A 17,936-nucleotide genomic window follows, 5' to 3' on the forward strand; every position below is an offset into this window, starting at 1 on the left:
TCTACTTTCTCTTCTTTTTTCAGCAGCCTATCCTTGGTCGTTCTCTCCTTGGTAGCACTTCATCAGAGAGAGCAGAGACAGAAAAGAAAAAGATTTCTAATTTTTCCATTTTCTTTTTACTTGTTATCATCACTGAATGGCTAAGTATTTCATAAAATTGGACTTTGATGCTTATGTCTAAATATTTCAGCACTATCAGTGTCGCTGTTTTTCATGCTTTTTCTTTTAACGTTGTTTCTCTGCAGTTAGAACTGGTTCTTAGCACTTAAATCAGATTTTGGAAGAGTCTTAAATTTGGAATGGGCCTTAACTTAAGTCCTCTTCCCCTTACACTATTAACCACTCCTGGCTTAAGAAAATTCTTTGGGAAGTCAGTGCACCTAGGGATTGCTTGAGGAGTCTGCTGCCTCCAGTGGAAGTTGAGGCAACTACATCTGCTACCCCAGACAGCAAGAAACAGCACAACCAGATCTATTTCATGTCTAAACTGTACTGTAAAATAGTAAACGTTTGTGGGAGTTATTCACATGTGACCCCCCAGAAGCCATTCTATAAATTAGTTCTTAGAAAAAGCAGCTGTTTATTTAAGAAATGACTTAACATCAAAAGAATTCTTGAGGATTCAGATAAGGAAGTAGGCAAAAAGAAATGGGATGACAGAAGATCTAACCATATTTATTGGGGTTAAAAGACTTTTTAAAATAACCAAGAATTATTATTATGTGTAAATAAGTTATAAGCCATTAAAATAGTTATTTTTAGATGCACACTGCTAGTCGATGTATTAGATTACTATGACTTCTACCATTATTAAATGATAAAAATATTAGATTTAGAATGTTGTAACTAATATTTTTTGAATTGGGAAGGTTTTTTATTATTTTTTATTTTAGTTTCTAGAAAGAGCATGTAAGCAAGGGAGAGGGCCACAGGGAGAGAGAGACAGAGAGAAAATGAGAAAATCCCAAGCAGGTTCCATGCTGTGCATGGGACCCAGTGCAGGACTCAACCCCGTGAGGCTAGAATCATGCATGACCAGAGTCGGCCCCTCAACTGACTGAGCCACCCAGGTGGCCCTCAATTGGGAAGTTGTAAATAAGTGAATTTGTGATTATATTAACCAGTAACTGAAATTATTTACCCTATTTCAGCTGAGAACTTGAATTCATATTTAAACTTTATACAGAATTCCAGTTGCAGAAAGGACCTTGAAGGTTCCTTTAGCTAAGATCATATTTAGATTGTCCCAAACACATGAAAATTAGTCTTGGATTCTCTCAGTCTTTCTATCCCTTCCCTCTTCTCCCTGTTCCTTTCTGGCTACCCTCACTTTTTGCTTTGATATTTACTTCCCTTTTGCTCTCAAATTTCTTACTCATATGTACCACAAAGATAGTGATCTTTGGTAGCCTATTTTATAGCTACTAATTAATGGCATACACTCCATTTCAAAAGCCAAGGCCTAGGGTCCTACCTTATGGATATTTTTGGAATATAAAATATAAATTTTTGGAATATAAATATATTTATCAATATGTTTTTGTATTATATTTAAATATAAATATTTTATATATTTTTATATTTATATATATAATTTATATTTGTAAATAAAATATAAATATACATTTATATTTATAAATGTAAATAAATATAAATAGATTTCAACTACCTGTCTTTAGGAGTTTAAGAGTATTAGCAGTAACTGATAATCAGGGGCAGAAGAAAGATTCTCAAACCTAGGCACACTGTAGTGAATCTTGGTACTTTTTCCTGGAAAAGTTAGTAGTGTCACTCATGCTAAAGCACTAGATAAATTTGCCATGTACTAGCCATCATTTGCAATCATTTTAAAAATCTCTATGCTTTTATCTTTAAATTAAAACAAACAAAAAAAAGTTAGTGGGCCTGTACTCATACAGGAAAATATACTTAGTGTCTTAGTTCATTGGAGGTGCTATAACAAAATACACAGACTGGATTAGTTATAAACAACAAACATTTATTTCTCACACTTCTGGAGGCCAGGATATTAGGGTTACGTGCTTGGTTGGGTGAACATCTCTTCTAGATTACAGGCTTATCATATTTTTACATGGTGAAAGCAGGCAGGGAGCTATGTTGGGCCTCTTCATAAGAGTGTTAATCCCATTCATGAAGGCTCTGCCCTTAGGACCTAATCACCTCCCAAAGTCTCCACCTTCTAATACCTTCACTTTGGGGATTAGGTTTCAATGTATGAATTTTGGGGAGACATGGCATTCAGACCATAGGGCTTTCTCCAGTATTTAGGGGCCAAGAATATTCAAGCCATTGTGGTGATATACTCACAAGAAAAAGTAACAGCAAAAAGCTCTGTATATGTTTTTGTTGCTTAGGTGTCTTAGTAATGCTTACTGTAGGAAATTTATAAATTATAGTAGGCCAAAGAGAGACCTTAAACTTCATCATCCATAATCCCATCAGTCAGTGTTAACATTTGGAGTAGTGTAGAAGTACTCTTTCCCATAGAAATGTGACAGTAGTTTGTCATTTAATTAAAAACCATTTATTAAAGAGTTGAAAACAAAATTACCATATGATCCAGTAATTCCATGTCTGTGAGTATATCCCCCAAAACTAAAAACAGAGTCTCAGATATTTGTACACCCATGCTCATAGCAATATCGTTCACATAGTCAAAAGATGGAAGCAATCCAAGCGTCCATCAATGGATGAATGGGATAAACAAAGTGTAATATATACATACAATGAGTAGCCTTAAAAAGAAGGAAATTTGGACACATGCTACAACATAGATGAACCTTAAGGGTATTATGCTAAGTATAAGATGATCACCAAAAGACATACTATATAATCCTGCTTATATGATAAGTACCTTGTATAGAGTAAAATCCATAGAGACAAAATAAAATGGTAGTTACTGGAGAATGGAGAAGTATTTAATGGTTATAAAATTTTAATTTTGCAAGATGATGAAAATTCTGGAGATTGGTTGTATAACAGTGTAAATATACTTACCACTACTGAATAGTACACTTAAAATGGTTAAGATGGTAAATACTATGTTGTATGTATTTTACCACAACTTAAAATGTAATTTTACTGAAATGGATAAAACATGCAAATGTACATTCAGTCACCATTCTTTTGAAGTAGAAACAAGGCCTGACATTAGTGGATAGGGCAATTTGTGTTTTAGATTACCTTTCTTGCATAAACGACACCTATACTATAGTTCACCATCTGAAAATCACAGATCGTGAATTACAAATTATATTCAAAAGTATAGGAAAACTTCAGTTTTTTTGGAGCAGTTATGTGCATTCCTTTAGACTTTTTTGACACCTGTCCCCATCTTTTGTAGTTGTCTGGCTACCACATAAATCAGATGACGATTCGGGGCCAACTTCTTTACACATTCAACTTAGTTTTATAAAACTGACTACCTTTCTTTTTGGCATTCATATTTCCTCAATTTGTAGATTTCATTTAGTTACATAATCACAACAAAAAGTACAATTGGTATAAGACTCATACAACTAGCTCTAGGTAAGCATATAATTCACTTGGTGGGAGTAGAAATATTGAGGGTATTAAGAGAACAGCTTATCAGCCATGAGCACTCACTGTGTTTTAGAGACCATTCACTATGTTTTCTAGAGCGAATGGAAGGGCATTGCTTTAATCTAGAGGATTAACTTATCTAGTGTATTTCTAATATTTTTCATAGATGGAAACATAGTTAAATCAATCTTGTTTTTGAAGTACTAACCATAAATAAGACTTTGAAGGACTCTAGGGTAATCTGTTATGCAGTGTATCATGTAGTATACCTATTATTACCTATTTAAAGTGTTATCAGCCCTATTATCAGCCATTTAAAGTGTTTATAAACAATTCTGTATTTAACATCTTTTCTGTGTAAAGTTTGTTCTAACTGGATTATATCCTTAGAATAAATTTCTAATAATTAAGAAGTTTCCTAGTCAAAAGTTGTGAGTTTTTGGGATGGTTCTCTGAAGCACATAAAAGTGTTCATAGTTTTCTCCCTAAACCCAGTATTGGGGACAACCCAGTGCTTGACAATATGCATTGTGTCCTAAGTCTATAGATATGTGTTGAATACACACAGTGCTATTTTCCATTAGAGCATAGCATTTCATCTTTATTTTAGATAGGCACATCTACTCACACACTCTGTTCATTTCCTCTTTTATAATTGCTTTGGATTATTTATGCAGTGCTATTTGCTTCTCTCATCCCTCTCCTTTCTCTTTCTTTCTAGCTTTTATCTATGTGTTCTATGAAATGTTGTGTAATAGCTCTCATCTAACCAGCTTTCTCTTTTCCATTTCCTTTTTTGAAATTGAGTTAACCAGCAGTGCTAAGTGCTAAGAAAATAACAGTAAGCATAACTCTCTGGCCCCACCGTCATAAAACTTACACTCTCATGTTAAATGTATTGTGCCATGTGTTTGTCTTGTTTCATCACCTAGGTTGTAGGTAAGTGAGTTGAGCCCATAAAAGATATTCATCAATTGTCCGACCATTCTAGATTGACTAAAGAGAAGATTGTGTCAAGGAGTATGGATATTAATACAAGGATGTTCTTTTACTAAGAACTGGGTTATAGATTATCAGCATTAGAAGGGACCTTAAAAGGTCCATAATCCAACAACCCATCGGTATTTTAATACTTATAGATTGTGATAAATGCCACGCATTGTGCCAAGGACTGGAGGAAAGGAACAAGATTGTTGAAGTTTCTGTGTTAATAGAGCTATTGCGTAATAATAAAGCCTTCCATAACTCAGGGTTTGTTGATTACTGAGTGCCACATAATTATAATAGAAAACCTATATTAAGCATTTATTTGTAACAGACAGTAAGCCTTTTGTGTTTATCAGTGCATTAAGGTCACACTACAGTTTTTTGCAATAGATACAACCGTTTTTGTTTTACATATGAGGAAAATGGGGTAACCAGCACAGGATTGACAATTTACATTGCAAACCCAGGTCTATCTGATTCCACAGCCTGTGCTTTCTTTTTCTTTTTTTTTTTTTTTTTTTTTTTTTTCAGTTTTATTTTAGGTGGGGGAGGGGCAGAGAGAGATTGGGAGAGAGATTCCCAAGCAGGCTCTGCACTGTCAACACTCCCCGGATGTGGGGCTTGATCTCAGTTACCATGAAATCATGACCTGAGCCACCCAGGTGCCCCTCCCTGTGCTTTTAACCAGTATATCATGACTTCTGACTCCAAGTCCAGTATTCTTTTTTTGTACTTTTTTGCCTGCCTTTACATCTCCATCAAAGTGTTGTCTAAACTGCTTCAATCATGTAGTACTTACTTTCCCCTTAAAGTGCTATCTAATCCTTGGATATGTATGTTAGAAGATCTGCTTTATGGTATACTTAAAGAAAAAATCTACCTCTCTAAGATTGTCCTATTTTTGGCCCTAGATAAGTTCTTCAGATCACACTACATAAGCCTTTCAGATATTTAGAGCAAGCTATCACCTTTTCTTCTCCAGAGCATTTTCTCCACTCAGACCCCATTATTTCAAATGTCTTTACTGTCCAGTCACTGTGCACAAGTTTTAGATTGCTTGGAGTTTTCTTACTGTGAATTCAGCAATTGCTGCATTATCTCCAAATGTAGAGAAAAGACAATAACACTCCAACTAAAGTGATAGAAGTAGGCTCACCATTTCCCACTCCCTTTTTCTTAGAGACCCTCCATTTATTTGGCAGTTTTTTTATTAGAAACATCTAATACAACATCCTCTTATACTGTACAGGCCTTCTAATTCTGGACTCAAATGTCAGAAATCAATTCATGTAGGTATATTTCTTCTAATTTACAGGGTGTTCAGAGGGTAGGTAGGAATAGACAGATTGATAGGTGATGGAAGGGTTGGGGAAAGATTTGGGAACTTTTGGCAGAGAATCCTAAAGGGAAGAAGTACAAACCAAAGAGATAGTTGGGATGTTTATTAGCTTGAAGGAGGGAAGATGGAGGCCTCATCTGGCTTGGTTTTGTGCACCAGCCCTTTTGGAAGCCAGTGGTCACAACAAATGGAGGAGAAATAACAGCTTTTGTGCCAAAGGACAGCCATACAGAAACTGAAAATTGGTTATATACAGAGGAATTGATTAAATAATAAATTAGGGATAAGGAGATTTCTCACTGCTGGTGAAGGAAGTTACAAATAAGGAAAGAAAGAAAACTAGAAAGAATCCAGTGGTATTGGATGGGAATTGGAGATACTTGTGTGAACTCATAGTTTTTCATATAAATAGTAAAAGAAATATAGATATAAATGTGTGTTGTATATATGTGTATATGTGTACATAATGCATATATATATATAAACACACACATACATATATATATTCCCTCAGCTCTGTCCACTATAGAGCATCTGGAAGTAGGAAAACCCAGTGACCATCTCTAAAATCCAGAATTTGTTTTCTAAATACTATTCTCTGATTAAATAAAAAAACAGGGCTCTTTGGAAAAATGACTGATTCTAAAACCAGAGCAGGGAAAGTACAAGATGAGCCTAGAACATCTTGTTATGCCGAAAAGTAAAGACAAACTCAAAGAATGATGAAATCTTGTCAGGTCATGGAAGCCAGTTTGAAATCTGGGACAATTTGAACAATATAAATAATGATAGTAATGGATTATATCCCAATGAATAAAATAGGAAACCATGAGTCCATGTGATATGAATAATGAAAGTTTTGTGAAGAACAGGATTTTTATCTAGTGTCAAAGAATCTTCCCACAAAATGCCTATTAATTACAATGGGAAAAAGTAACTTTTCAGTTGAGAAGCTTTGGCTCACACCACCTTAATGAAATGATCAAAGTGGACATCATCAGTAATGGGATAATTCGGTTCATGTGCCACCTGATAGAATGCATTGGCAAAGAACACAGGATCACTTCTGTCATATTCCTGCCAAAGATGCATGACCTGAAACTAATCCTGAGGAAGTGTCAGACAAAACAAATTCAGAATGAGTAACATTCTGGCCTACAATATCAAGGACATGAGAAAGTCAAGAAAGTTAAAAAAAAAAAAAAAGACATCAAAAGGCAATCATGATTCTGAACTTAATCATGTTTGGCAAAACTCAAATGGGAACTAAAGATTAAAAGGTAGTAATGTGTAAATGTTTATTTGATGATTCTGATGCATGTATTGTAGTCAGTTGCACAGTGCACAATAGCACATACTAAAGTATTGATGGTTGGATGGTGGGACATCATGTCTACAACTTATTCTTAAAAGTGATTTCAGAGGGAGAAAGTTCTTTTGCTGTGTGCTTGTACCTTTCTGGTAAGCTTTGTGCTTTCTTTTTTTTCTTTTTTTTTCCCCCCCAAATTTAAAAGAAAAGAACAAAAACTTGGCTTGGTACCTGAACGTGGAGAGTTTGGAATGTCAAGATTAAAAAATGGATTTTGTATTCCATGCATTAGGAAATTTTATCAGTCTTGAACAGTGGAATGTAATGATGAAAGTGCTCTTGGTATAGCAGTTTATCATCAATCTGTGGGTAGATGAGAGCAAAGAGAAACAGAGGCAGGGATGTCAGTTGGGAAATAATTGCTTAGGTGTTCATCCATAGGAGCCTGAACTGAGATTGGTGGTGTTTGAACGTGGGAAGAAAGTGATGGATCTGAGGCACATCCTAAGGTTATCTTTTGGAATTTGTTACTGAAGTGACAGAATGGAAATAGATGTTACTTAGTACAAATGGGCTCAAATCCTGGACCAGAATGGTCAATAATTCTTGAATTTACTTGAAAATAACTTGATGAAACATTACGGTTTTAATAGTATACTTACTCTGTAAATAAGTAGCACTAGTAACTACATGAATTATTGAGAGTTTTTATATTTTTTTATCCTTTGCTCTCCTGCATTTGTGTTCACAGTGACTATTTCATAGTGATGATTGGGTAAATAACCTAACTTCTTCATGCACATGTTAAGTACTTTACATCCATGAATTCTTTTAAAGTTCAAAGTTTAGTAAGGAATATATTATGTACATTTTAAAAGTGTCTTCCTGCATCAAATATAATACATATTTATTGTAGAAATCAAAATATAAGTGAGCTAAAAGAAAATACCATTTTAATACTGTTACCAATAAATCTTCTTTACTCTTTAGCATTCCAAAATATGGAAACTAAAAATCAGAGATTAACTTGATCCAACATCCCAGCACTAAGTAGTAAAGCAAAATTGGAACCCAAATCTGTTTGATTTTAAATCCACCACTTTGGTTATCTGCCACAATTGTGTAACTAGGTATTTGCTAAGTATCTCATGATTGGCTAGGAGGATAATGATTTTTTATTGACACATGAATATGTTGTATATTCTAAAAGCTAGTATGCCAGTCGTTTGGAACTTGTGCATCTTTTCCCATAAATACAGTGTTAGAAGTAATATGAGTAGGTGTTCAGACTGGTCTATAAGAAAGTGACACAAGAGGTAGCTGAACTTGTGTCCAGAAAGAAGATTATTGCATAGGACAGAAAACAAAAGGGGTACCTAGAACAAAGTCCTATTCCAAAATATGCTTTACTGGATCAGGCAGAAATATATGCCTATTTCCTCAGTATAATATATGTTTGGAATCTTTCCACTTTATGTCTACAAAACCCCCTTTCCTTTGAGAGTCCTTTACTCCAAGTTTCCCTAAGCCCAGTGCTACTATGCTGCTTAAGTCTTCAGCTGTAAGGTTCTTTTCCTAGAGTACTCTGTCCAGAATTATCTCTGTCCTCCAGTAGCTTACTAGACCTTCAGCATACTGACTTCAGCTACTATTAAAAGAAAAACAATCTAATTAAACTCACTCATATTAATCAATAGTAGTAGCCAGTACAAGAAACCTAGGATTTGGATTTAGGACCTGTATCTTTTTTTTAATTTTTAATATTTATTTTTGAGAGAAAGAGTGTGTGTGAGCAGGGAAGGGTCAGAGAGACAGGGAGATATAGAATCTGTGGCAGGCTTTTAGGACCTGTATCTTAGCAGTCTGCTTAACCTCCATTAGTTGGGAGACCTTGGGTAATTTAGTTGATCTCAGTGATTTTGAGTTACCTCATTTATAAAATGGGAGAACACTAGCTTATCAGGGCTGTGGTGTCACAGGAGATAATGTATAGTGAATGTAGGTTGTGGTATGTTAAACTATACATGTATTAGGCATCTTTGACAGTGATGGACCTAAAATTCTCATACAATTATTTGCATTTTGAAAAGTTTCTTGATCACCTAAATTAAACTCTTAATTGGCAGAGTTCTAGTTTTTACTTCAAAACAAAAAAAAAAAAAAAAGAAAGTCATTTCAGAGAGTGGGAAAACAGTTTCAATAGAGGAGTCACTTAAGTAAGCAGGCCAACCTCCCTTGGGTCATCTACTCCGCGTTACCTTCTTAAGTTGTTTCTGATTGAATCCACCTGGTCTCTAGTCAGTCACCATCTCCTTCCCCTGCCTCTTTCTCTCCCCTCCTTCTCCCCAACCCACCCCCAGCCTCCAGTCCCCAGCCCCCAAGGTAGTTAGAGATGGGAGGGCAAGGACTTTAGAGTGGTGTCTCTCAAGCTTTAATGCTCATAAGAATCTGGGGATCTTGCTACAATGCAAGTTCTAATTCAGATCGTCTAGGACCAGAACTGAGATTCTGATTTTTTACAAAACTTAAAATGTCCAGGCCTCTTGCCTGGGCATTATGTTTTGAATAGTTAAAATATGGATGATGTTTTTCTGTATGTTAACTTAGAGAATTGCTTAACTTGTTATCACAAATACCTTTTAAAACTTCTGCTAATTTCCTCCATTTAGGACAAGACCATTTGCTCTATGAATACTCACTAGTTATTCCAAGGTGATAATGAAGATAATCATTACTAGTATAGAGTGGTTATAGATGAGAACCACTGTTAAAGGAAAATGTAGTTGATGGTGGTGAGTTTTTTCTTTTCATTTTTAAAACTTTGTCAACCTCTCTTACTAATAGTAAATTACATATGAAATTTAAAATAAAAACTACTGAGTCTTCCCAAATACATTTTCCTCAAATTGCAGATTTTGCATGTGAAAGTGACTGATATTGAATAGCCAGTGTAGTTTTATATTTTAATAAATTAGAATTTTTGTCTTAAGAAAAGTGCTAGTTATCAAGCCTTGTTTACTTCTATCATATAGAAATTATTCAAATCCATACTGTAGAATTTTAAGAAAATTAATATTGGATTTAGTCAAGGCCGAAATACCAAGACACAAGGGGGCACTGTTTTACCATAATCCAATTGAATTTAACAGTTTTTTGTTTACTATGAATGTCTCAAAATTCTGTCTTCTTTGTAGTTATCATGAAAGCTTAAATGCTGTATGTTTAACTATTTGTTATATCTAAAGCTCTAATACTTAAACCAATTAAACTTTCAGAGTTCACAAATCATATGTGTTCTTAGCAAAATTCACAAACTCTTCATCATATTTGGCATGAGTTTGGGAAGACTGGATGATTTGAAGATTAGAAATTGTGTAACACATTTAGTTGTTAGTGTTTAGGTCTCTGGTAAGAGGGAAATCACTGTAAAAACAATTCAGTTGCTTTGGAGAAATATAGTGCCTCTGTTCTGCAGAAAGTGTTGGGATAAAGATTGAACTGTTAAAAGCTGCAGCTGCATTTGCCATCAAATACCAAGTTGGTGCTGATGAATGTTTTGTTTTTATTGTCATGGAAACTTGGAGCCAGAGAATGGATATTCTATTCATCTGGGAAAATAGTAGTTCCTTGCATAAAACATAAGGACTTTCCAAAGCAGTTCCTAAAATAGATATAGGCTGAATATAATTCAGAAAAGTTGAGGAAATAAACATGGAATACATGCAGTCATTCTGTATCACTTCTGTTCTTAATACTGGGACTATAACTGTATATTCCACTATTAAGCCATCCTCTGCTAGGAACTTGAATTCTGGTGAACATGGTATTTGTTTAACATCAATATTATAGTTACCCAACCCTTTACAAGCCATCTTTATATTCTTCCTCGATCTTAAGATATTTACTGGGAACTCTAAATATATATCCTATTAAACAATTGCTTCTGATCCCTGAATTTTTATTTTCATGCATGCTACTTTCCTGTTATAATCTTCCATTCAGAACATTTTAAGGCATTCCAATGACAGGGGTGGGTAGGTGGGAGCTTTACCCAAAACAAACTCTGACTAAAACACAAAAATGATTGTATGGTCTTTAAAAAAAAAAAAGAAAGAAAGAAAATATAAAAATTTTTTAAACCTAGACATTTAAGTAAATCCTTATGCATATTTTTTAAAGTCATGAATGGAAAGAGACATTATAGAAACAGAAAATACAAAGGAATTTTGGGTTCAATTATAGCAAATGTGGTATAGCAAAATAAAATATGGGAAATGATAGTAAAAAATGGGTAAAGTGGCAATACAAGTTAAGATAGAATTTTTTTTATTGTTTATTTTTGAGAGAGGGGGAGACAGAGCATGAGCAGGGGATGGGAAGAGAGAAAGGGAGACACAGAATCCGAAGCAGGCTCCAGGCTCCAAGCTGTCAGCACAGAGCCCCATGAGGGGCTCAAACTCAGGAGCCGTGAGATCATGACCTGAGCTGAAGTCAGGAGCTCAACCGACTGAGCCACCCAGGTGCCCCTAAGATATAATTTGTAAAGTTTTATGAAGAAAAGGAAAATTTTTGAGTTATGATGGTTTTACTAAAGGTTGCCCAGCTAAGTTATATCTGGAAGGGAAACCAGACATGTTTTTAAAACCTTACAAAAGATGAGGGGGGGAGGGGGGATGGGCATGGAGGAGGACACTTGTGGGGATGAGCACTGAGTGTTATGTGGAAACTAATTTGACAATAAACTATTTGTAAAAAAAAAAAAACCTTACAAAAGATGAGGGGGGGAGGGGGGATGGGCATGGAGGAGGACACTTGTGGGGATGAGCACTGAGTGTTATGTGGAAACTAATTTGACAATAAACTATTTGTAAAAAAAAAAAAACCTTACAAAAGATGAGAGAGAAGAAGGAATTAGAGTGGACCATTTTAGACAGGATAGTTAGAGAAGGCTTCTCTGAGGAAGTAACGTTTGAGCAGAAACCTGAATGCTCTGTCATAAGAACTTTTCACATAGAGAGGTTGGCAAGCCTGGCAGCCTTCAGTGGGGATTAAGCTTGGAATGTTTAAAGACAATAATAAAATTTCAAGTTTATGAACAAAGTTGAAGAAAACAAGAGTGTTGTAATAGACTTTTCAAGCAATACAGTTAATTAGAACATGACCAGTTTTCTCACATGAGACAGTTCCGGAATCAGAGCCTAAATCAAAATTTAGGTTGCCAGGATATGAGTCTCTCAGAGGAAGAATAGTATTGTTTCAAAATAAAAATTTAAGTGTGAGTTTTGCTGTTATTTAGTATTGTTTTTCAGAATATTTTAATAAAATCATTGGGTTTTGTTGAATATAGTCTGATGTAAGCAAGAAGTAATTCCAAAATAAAGTGTCAAAAAAACCTCTGTAAATGTGATTCACTTTTACAGAGGAAATACTCTTATTAACTAGTGGCCTCTAAGAGAATATGTTTTAATAACAGCAATTTTCATAAATATGTTTAACATTATATGGTATCTGGAGCATATATTATATATTTATATGTGTATTTATCGTATCATGTACAATAGTACCAAAAACATGCACAACAAAAATACCTGATACTGAATTTAGAGAACTAGTCAAGATGCCAAAGGAGAATAGAAGAGAAATGGCAAACTGGACATTGTATTCCATTACTGAAATGATGAGAAAGAACTGGAAAATTGCCAGGTTTTTAACCTTTTAGAAATAACAGTGTGTGTAGTTAGAGCAGGAGATCATATTCCTAGAGCAGCTTGTTCCAAATTCAAATATGTCAGCAAACATAGTGGAATTCAAAGTATTTTAGAAATAAAACATTAGAGGTTTACATATAAGTGAACCTCTTTACAATGTCATGAAAACAAAAATAGTTTGAGAAAACTTTTTAGATTTTCCGAAAGTTTGTCAAACCCATTTTCTATTATGGTAAAGTTTAGTTGAGCAAGGTGTATTTAATTTGGGAGACTCCCGTTATGTAAAGAGAGTAACAAATTTGGAATCTGTTTTGTTATTTATCTCTACCAAATGCACTTCTCTAAGCAGATTAATAATAGGAAAGTCTGATTATTTATTGGAGTCAAGATTTGCTGTGTTCTAGCTTTCTGATTTTTAAAACTGGGTTTGCAAGAGAGGGACTGGGAAATGTTTTGTTGTTGTTTTTCTGGGCAGGAGCTGGTAGAAGAATTTTCAAGAGGCGTAAAAAGCTCAGGAATTTTCATATTAGTCCTGATTAAACCGTTAGTTCTCAGACATTGGACAGTAGATGGTACATGAAAGAAAGGAAATAAATAAGGTGAATTCCACAATTCTCCCAACTCGCTGCTAGGCCACAGCAATGGGGAGTGGAAATCAAACAATTCAAGGAAGTCTCATTGGGTCAAAATTGCAGGACAAAAAAGGAGATATCATAGAGAAAGAACTCGAGATCTGCAGAACAACTTCTTCAAGTCTTTGGCTAAATACTGATTTGTGTATGCTTGAGAGAAAACTTAATTTGAGACCAGGAATCACTTGAAAGGAAAATGATGAACAATTCCCAAAACTCACACAAAGCTAGGAATAGTTTTCTTTTCAGCCAGCAAAGGTGGAAAGATCTCATAATAAATGGCATTGTGTAGAGTCCTCAGAAGGGTATTATGTTGGGGAGGCTACATTAGCTCTGGGCTGAAGGCTGTTTTAGACCTGCCTTAACAAAGCTTAAAAACAACCTTGAAAAAGGGCCAGACTTTATTCCAAGTAATTTAACTGCTTACCAGAACAAAGTTCAATATTCTTTAAAGGAATACAACAAAATCTAGCACCCCAAAAATGTGAACTTCATAATGTCAGATTACTAAGTATGAAAAAAAGCAGGAAACCATATAACCAAGAGTAAAATTCATCAGTCAAAACAATAGAGCAGGAAATTACAGACATGATGGAATTAGCAAACAAGAGTATTAAAATGGCTGATTTCAATATACTCCATAGCTCAGAAATGTAGAGGAAAACATGAATATGGAAATTGGAATTACTAGAGTTAAAAAATATAATACCTGAAGTGAAAAATACACTGAATGGGATTAGCAGAAGATTATTCACCATCAAAGAAAAGATCAGTGAATTTGCAGACATGGAAACAAACTCTCCTAAATGAAGATCACAGGACATCTAGCTACTACGTAGGTGTGGAAAGCTGCAAAAAATGTCATTTCCATGCTTAATGATAAGAAAGGAAAAGCCTGAAAGCTACAGAATTTGCTTTTGAATCCATCAGAGAACTGAAATTGCAAGGTAATTATGTGACCTGAATTCTAAGCAGAAGTGAGACACGTAAACTGTATTCCTATGGCAGACCGTGGGAGGTGTCATACCGGTCACAACCCAAGCAGGTAAGAGGAATCACCTAAAATTTTAAAGTTAAACAGAAGGCCAGTGTGGACTAGCAGCATATCAGTTTGAAATAGCTAGGGGAAGCTGACAAAAGAACAGTCAAGGAGATTTCACACTCACCTCAGACTTTTTCACTCAAATCTGTACTGCATACTCACAAGGATTTGGGGTAGAGCAGGAAAATGAAGAGAATTCATTCTGTTGACATTGTAGGCATGCAGGAGCTGTTCAGCTCCCATTGTGGGAAAGGCAGAAAAGCATACCAACATCCTCGAACCCTAAGCACTGACTGAGAGACCTAAGCTGCTTTAGGAGAGGCAGCAAAAAGCCTCTTGCCCAAAAGACACAGACTAAGACACATTGACTGGGGGAAGAGAGGAAACTCATCTTAGACCTAAGATCTTATGCTTATACCAAGTACAGGTCTCCTGCCTGTCACACAGGGGCGAAAACTCCCAACGCAAGGTCATCTTTAGATGTAAAGCAGAGTTTCATTCTTACAGGGGAGAAGAGATGAGGGATAGGAAAGCAACAGCAGTCTACCACTATGGGAGGGGCAAAAGCATGGAGAGACACCCACTCTGGGACACAGGTTTTATAGGTTCTCTTGAAAGCTGAGGATGAAATATTAACTGAGAAAAGTACTACAGCACCCCAGCTGTGTGCTAAGCAGTAGGCAAAAGCAGCCAATCATTAGAGGAAGTTGAAGCCTCTGGTCAGCTGAAGGTAACTTCAGCAACAACAATCATTCAGCCAGACTCCTGATTAGTTTGACTCATTTTTCCACACCAAAGGCCTTAAACAGGAAGAGGCCTGCTTATTTCCAGACCTAAACAGTTTAGCACATTCTCTGCTCTTTTTTTTTTAAATTAGTTCATTGTCAAGTTGGTTTCCATATAACAACCAGTGCTCATCCCCACAAGTGCCCTCCTCCCTGGCCTTCACCCCCCCACCCCCATCAGTCCTCAGTTTGTTCTCAGCATTCAAGAGTCTCTCATGGTTCTCTGCTCTTCTATACACAGTGGTCTTACATTCAGTCAAAATTACAAGATTGCATATAAGCAAAGTGAAAAGAGGTCAAGAGGCAAAATAATCAGCAAAACCAGACTGAGAGGTGATGCACATTGGAACTATGAGACAAGGATTTTGAAGTAACTCTGGGATCTGGTGGAAAAGGTATACAGCATGCACAAACCAGGATTTTTAGCAGATAAATGGAAATAATAAAAGTTTAATTGAAATACTAGAAGTAAAAGACATATTAAGGTGAAGAATTCCTTCAGGATCATCAGTAGACAACATAGTTGCAGAAGAAATCAGTAAACCCAACTGAAACACAAAGTGATAAATGACAAAGTATGGGACAATGACAGTCTTTTATACCTGTGATTGAAGTCTCAAATAGAGAGAAAATTAATAGATCCAGGATTTAGAAAACAAAACACACGTCTAGAATAATCATATTCAAAGTGCTGAAAACCAGCAATAAAGAGAAAATCTTGAAAGCAGCCAGAGGCAGAGAAACACATGTATAGTGAGCAATAAAAATAAACTACAGCAGACACCTCATTAAAAACTTTGCAAGCAAGAAGAGGATAGAGTTGGGGCGCCTGGGTGGCTCAGTCGGTTAAGCGTCTGACTTCGGCTCAGGTCATGATCTCACGGTTCGTGGGTTCAAGCCCACATTGGGCTCTGTGCTGACAGCTAGCTCAGAGCCTGGAGCCGGTTTCAGGTTTTGTATCTCCCTGTCTCTGACCCTCCCCTGCTCATGCTCTCTCTCTTGCTCTCTCTCTCTCTCTCATATTTAAAAATGTTTTTAAATAAAAACATTTAAAAAAAGAAGAGGATAGAGTAACATCTCTTAAGTATTATTTATTAAAATTTTAAGAACTGGGGCACCTGGCAGGTTCAGTCACTGAAGTATGCAGCTCTTCATCCTTGGGGTCATGTTGGGTATAGAGATTACTTTAAAAAAAGAAAAAACTGTCAACCAAGAATTATATATTTATTGAAAGTACACTTTTAAATGAGGGCAAAGTCTTTTTCAAATGCACAAAAAGCTGAGAAAATCCATCCCCAGCAGTCTTTGAGGTACAATAATTAAAATAGAATTCTTTAGGCAGAGAAAATATGACACTCTACACAAACTTGGATGTGCATCAGGAGTCAGCAGAATTTTTCTGTAAAGGACCAGAAACTCTCTGTGGGTCAGAGAGTCTTTGTCACAGCTACTCAACTCCACCATTATAACCCCAAAGCAGCGATAGATGATATATAAATAAATGGATGTGGTTATGTTCCTGTAAAACTTTATTTACAAAAACAGGAAGCAGGCCATCTTTGGTTCATAGTATGCCAACTGCTCATCTATAAAAAGAGAGGAGAGCTTCAGAATTGGTAAAAATGAAAGTAAGTGGAAAAGACACATTTCCTTATTTTTAAACTTAATTTTTGTTTTTTTAATGTTTTTGTTTATTTTTGAGAGAGAGAGAATGAGCGAGGGAGGGTCAGAGAGAGAGGGATACACAGAATCTGAAGCAGGCTCCAGGCTCTGAGTTGTCAGCATAAAGCCCAGTGCAGGCCTTGAACTCACAAACCATGAGATCATGACCTGAGCCGAAGTCAGATGCTCAACCAACTGAGCCACCCAGGCCCCCTATTTTTCCTTTTTTTCTTTTTTTTTTTTTAAAAGAGAGAGCAAGTAAGTGGGGGGAGGGGAGGGTAGAGAATGAATCTAAAGCAGGCTCCATGCTCAGCACAGAGCCCCATGCAGGGGTCAGTGCTGTGATCCTGGGATCATGATCTGAGCCAAAATCAAGAGTTAGATGCTCAACTACTGGAGACCCACCCAGAAGGCCCATATTTCCTTATTTTCAATCACACTATAAAATAATTAAGTTTGAGCAAAAATAGTAACACTGTATGTAGGGTATATAAATATGTAAAAGTAAACTGTGTGACAACGTTAACCCAGAGGATGGAGGGAAGGATAGTGGAAGCATACTATTGAAAGATTCTTACACTGTTACATAATTATATTAGTTAAAGATAGATTTTGTAAATTGAGGGCAAACACTAATAAAAGCCATGGGGAAAAACCACACTGAGATACCACCTCACGCCAGTCAGAGTGGCTAAAATGAGCAAATCAGAGAACTCTAGATGCTGGCGAGGATGTGGAGAAACGGGCACCCTTCTACACTGTTGGTGGGAATGTAAACTGGTACAGCCCCTCTGGAAAACAGTGTGGAGGTTCCTCAGGAAACTAACAATAGAACTCCCTTATGACCCAGCAATAGCACTGCTAGGAATTTACCCAAGGGATACAGAAATGCTGAGGCATAGGAGCAC

The 17,936-nt window shown here is 36.0% G+C and overlaps 1 protein-coding gene and 1 long non-coding RNA gene across 9 annotated transcripts in view; one reads left to right on the forward strand and one right to left on the reverse strand.

The window, feature by feature from the left end:
* The window catches only part of TCF12 (transcription factor 12), a 366,706-nt gene that overhangs the window by 223,236 nt on the left and 125,534 nt on the right, over positions 1 to 17,936 (forward strand). The gene's annotated exons all lie outside the window — the stretch shown is intronic.
* Positions 16,878 to 17,936, reverse strand: part of LOC120230852 — a 13,402-nt gene continuing 12,343 nt past the window's right edge. Inside the window, exon 3 of the long non-coding RNA XR_005528194.1 lies at positions 16,878 to 16,952. This is a non-coding gene — a long non-coding RNA (uncharacterized LOC120230852). The remainder of the gene's footprint in view (positions 16,953 to 17,936) is intronic.

Source organism: Hyaena hyaena, unplaced genomic scaffold (assembly GCF_003009895.1).
Source record: "Hyaena hyaena isolate Hyena2069 unplaced genomic scaffold, ASM300989v1 scaffold_49, whole genome shotgun sequence".
Taxonomy (NCBI): Eukaryota; Metazoa; Chordata; class Mammalia; order Carnivora; family Hyaenidae; genus Hyaena; species Hyaena hyaena.